At 41.1% G+C, this 4,775-nt stretch overlaps 1 pseudogene; it reads left to right on the top strand.

The window, feature by feature from the left end:
* Nucleotides 1–1,473: 1,473 nt before the first annotated feature.
* Nucleotides 1,474–1,579, top strand: LOC114806900 (annotated as a pseudogene).
* Nucleotides 1,580–4,775: the final 3,196 nt, after the last annotated feature.

Raw genomic sequence — 4,775 nt, 5'->3', positions numbered from 1 at the left:
GCCTGGTTTACTTGCTCTGATGTCTGTCTCCCCCACCTCTAGACTGTATGCCCCTTGTGAGCAGGGATTGTCTCTATTGCTGAATTGTACTTTCCAAGCACTTAGTACAGCGCTTTGCACACAGTAATTGCTCAATAAATACGATTGAATGAGTGAACCAATTTACTTTCAATTCATGAAACAGACTATTAAAAATTATGGTAGTTTCAAAAGAAACAATGCATCTAAAAACAAATCATAGACGTTAACCTCTGAAACAATGAAGTAGAATTAAGACAATGATAGATGTTTTCTGGGCTGAAGAACCTTATCCAAAGCATGGGTCCTGAAGACTGTGAGTAAAAGATTAATTGTCATATCTGGTCCTGCCTGGGCTAGAGAAGCAGCGTGGCTTGGGGATAGAGCAGGAGCCTGGGAGTCAGAAGGTTATGGGTTCTCATCCCGGCTGTGCCACTTGTCTGCTGTGTGACCTTAGGGAAGTCTCTTCACTTCGCTGGGCCTCATCTGTAAAATAGGGATTGAAACTTTGAGCTCCATGTGGAACAGGGACGGACCAATCTGATTTTCTTGTATCCAGCCTCGTGTTTAGTACAGTACCTGGCACGTTCTAAGTGCTTAATAAATACCATTATTATTATTATTATTATTATTAGAGATCTCCAGCCACCCTCTCCTGAAAGAGCTGCTCTCCTTTCCACTCTATCCTCTTGCCTGGCCTGCCCCCTGCTGCTGCTGTCTCCAATTTGTCCACTAGCTACCATTCCTAATTCTTTCCTTTGGCCTGCCTGCCTCCTGCTGCCTCCTTCCTTTTTTTTTATGGTATTTGTTAAATGTTTACTATGTGGCAGGCACTGTACTAAGCACTGGGGTGGATACATGCTTATCAGGTTGGACACGATCATCATCCCACATGGGGATCACAATCTTAATCCCTATTTTACAGATGAGGTAACTGAGGCTCAGTTGAGTGACTTGCCCGAGGTCACACAGCAGACAAGTGGCAGAGCAAGAATTAGGACCCAGGCCCTTCTGACTCCCAGGCCTGTGCTCTATCCTACAGATCATTAGAGAAGCAGCGTGGCTCAGTGGAAGGAGCCCGGGCTCAGGAGTCGGAGGTCATGGGTTCTAATTCCGGCTCTGCCACTTGGCAGCTGGGTGACTGTGGGCAAGTCACTTCACTTCTCTGGGCTTCGCGTGGCTCAGTGGAAAGAGCCTAGGCTTCGGAGTCAGGGGTCATGGGTTCGACTCCCGGCTCTGCCACTTGTCAGCTGTGTGACTGTGGGCAAGTCACTTAACTTCTCTGTGCCTCAGTTACCTCATCTGTAAAATGGGGATTAACTGTGAGCCTCACGTGGGACAACCTGATTACCCTGTACCTACCCCAGCGCTAAGAACAGTGCTCGGCACATAGTAAGCGCTTAACATACCAACATTATTATTATTATTATCATGTTTCTTCTGCCACCATCGTTGCTTCTTTCTGGCCTTTCAGCTAAGATCAAGCATAGTAGCTGTTTTTTATCAGTTTAATACCTGATAAGTTTTCTATCTGAGGATAATTTTTTCCTCTAGACTTAAAGCTCGGTACGGACAGGGAACGTGTTTACCAACTTTATTATATTGTACTCACCCAAGTGCTTAGTATAGTGCTCTACACATAGTAAGTGATCAATAAGTACCATTGATTTTGATTGATTGATCGATTAGCTCTCCATTCATTCATTCAATCGAATTTATTGAGTACTTACTGTGTGCAGAGCACTGTACTAAGCGCTTGGGAGAATACAATACAGCAATAAAGAGAGACAATCCTGCCCACAACTTTCAGTCCTTCAGTCCTTTTCGGTCAGTTTCAGTCCTTCTGACCCTTCTGAGCTTTCTCAGAAACCACAGTGGAGGTACCTTCTGCACACACTCTCCATTCAGCCAATCTGAAAGCTGAGCATCCTGCCAACCAATTCAAAGGCTTGGAGCCAGCAATTCAGACTGTACTGCCTGTTATATTGTTATATTGTACTCTCCCAAGCTCTTAGTACCGTGCTCTGCACACAGTAAGTACTCGATAAATGTGATTGACTGACTGGCTGACTAACCCTGGATTTAGGATTTTATATTCAGTCAATCAGTTAATCAATAGTATTTATTGAGCACTTACTCTGCACCAAACACTCTACTAAGGGCTTGGGAGAGTATTCCCCCTTGACTATAAACTCGTCGTGGCCAGGAAACATGCCTACTAACTCTGTGATATTGTACTTTCCCAAGTGCTTAATACAACTCTTTGCTCACAGTAAGTGCTCAATAAATAAATGGATTGATTGATTAGCATAGTATCTGGTACATAGTAAGTGCTTAACAAATACTGCAATTATTAGAGTTAGGGGTTGTGTCTACCTACTTTATTGTATTCTTCCAAGCACTTAGTATAGCTGATGAGAAAGCTGTCTTTGTTTTATAGAAATATGAAATTGGTCAGGAAAATTGACAGAATGGTATTTTGTATAGCCAATGCTAGGAATTAATTTTCTACATTACGTGCTCCCCTCCAGCTGGTTAACAAAACGGGGATTGCTCTTTCCTGTGTCCCCACTAGAACAAGATACCTTACTCAGGATCCCATGGTATGTCTGATTTTACTCGATCTTTAATCTCATTTTCACTAGAGTATAGAAATCCAGATGGTCTCTCTTTTAAATGAATGTAGTGAAATGTAAGTAAAGAAGGAATCTGTCCCCAATAATGCTCTCGATGTTTTCAATTTCTAGTCTATTTCTCTTGAATATTACTGTCACAGATTAACCAAGGCTCTAAAATGAATCCTGATTTATTCTGAAAGTCATAGCCTATTTGTATTTATTTTTGTGGGAGCTGAAGTTGTAATAAGCAGTTCAACTGTCACAAACAATATTTTTTTTTCCCACATGCATTACCCTAACATCATACAATATGAATTGGTTTGGCATTTCTCTGCTTTCTCTTACTCTGTAATCTTCCAGGTTCTTCCAGATTTCCTGTCCCTCCCTTTCTTCTCCCTGTTCCCCTCTGCCCTCTCCTCCAGGTTTCGCAACTGTAGATAATTGGGTTTCTTCCTTATCTCTGAAACTTCTAGTTCTCTTACATCTCTACACTTGTAGCCATCTGCCTATTCTGCTCTAAGTATTCCTGCTGACTCCATATTTATGATTTTCACAAGTGACATGAAAGTTAAAACCAATTTCTAGATTTTGATTTCTGGAAATAGCATGCATACTTTCATTTATTTTCTGATCAAATTAACATTACATTTTCATAATTACTGCTCTTTAAGTTTTTTAATGAAATTCAGCTTTATAAAATTAAATGGCTTAAATAAAATCAACCTCTTTGTCACATTGTAAATGCTATTTTCCCAGAGACAAAAAGTGCATAATAACTTTTCAGAAAGACTCTAGTTAAATTAAATTCTTTTGGCAAAAGCAATTTACTTCAAATAATCAATTATATTTTCCCTAGTGTTACATAGGCAGGTGCATAGTTTTCCACCTGGGTTCCTCTTGTCTTGTGAAAAGCCCAAATGAAAAGGGACAGAATAGGGATTACAACCCTTTGGTTTAATCTCATAACTCTCCCTGCATATGGAACCCTTGATAATGTAGTCCTCTTCAAATGATCTCAATATCTTTCTGCTGACTTTTGAAAACCTAAATATCCTGTCTGTGGAAATCAGTTCAAAGGGCTCACTGACTTCACTCACACACAAAAGTAGTAGTGTTATGTTTTGAGAAGCGGCATGGCGTAGTGGAAAGAGCATGAGCCTGGGAGTCAGGGGATCTGGTTCTAATTCCACTTTCCTGCTGTGTGACCTTGGGCAAGTCATTTAACTTCTCTCGTCCTCAGTTTCCTCATCTATAAAATGGGGATTAAATTCTTGTTCTTCCTCTCCTTTAGACTGTGCGCTCCATGGTATGGGGTGGGGAGGGGGAGACTCTGTCTAATCTGAGTATCTTGTATCTACTTTACAGCTTAGTACAGTGTTTAGCACATAGTAAGTTCTAAACAAACACCACAGTTGTTATTGTTATCAAGAAAGATTTAGCAAATGAAGATCACAGATCATGAAGAAAAACAACAATTTTGGAGCCATCTACTCATCACCTCTCACCTCAACTACATCTCTCTCTATCACCTGTTTTACAAATTCTCTATCTCCTCCTGTCTCCACTTATTTCTGCCTGGATGACCTGCTGGCAACAATATGTTCAAAACTGAACTCCTCACCTTTCCTCCTAAACCTTGTTGTTTTCCTAACTTTCCCATCACCATTGACAACATCATCTTTCCCATTCCCAAAACTCACAATCTTGCTGTCAACTTGGACTTTTCTCCATCATTTCCCTCCCTTCCACATCAGTCTGCCTCTAAATCCCACCAGTTCTTCCTCTATAATATTTGATAGATTGGCCCTTTCCTCTACATCCTTATTACCACCATGCTGGTTCACATCCTCATTATTTCCCATCTTAACCACTATAGAATACTCCTTACTGGTCTCCCTCCTCAGTCTCTCCCATCTGCAGTCTACCCTGCTGTGTGCATCATCTTTCTAAAATGTCTATTGGAACATATTACCTCTGTCCTTAAAAACCTCCAAAGACTTCCCCTTTCTACTTGTATAAAGCAAAAATAACTAATCATCGCCTTTCAGGATCTCTATCATTTGTCTGCATCTTCTGATTCCACTCCCTTCTCCTCCAATGCCCCAGCTCTCACTTGTCACCTCTATCCAGCCTGTGACC

This window comes from Ornithorhynchus anatinus, chromosome X1 (genome assembly GCF_004115215.2).
Source record: "Ornithorhynchus anatinus isolate Pmale09 chromosome X1, mOrnAna1.pri.v4, whole genome shotgun sequence".
In the NCBI taxonomy this organism is placed as follows: Eukaryota; Metazoa; Chordata; class Mammalia; order Monotremata; family Ornithorhynchidae; genus Ornithorhynchus; species Ornithorhynchus anatinus.
The sequence above is the reverse complement of the archived record's forward strand: the minus strand, read 5'-3'. Positions and strand labels throughout refer to the sequence as shown.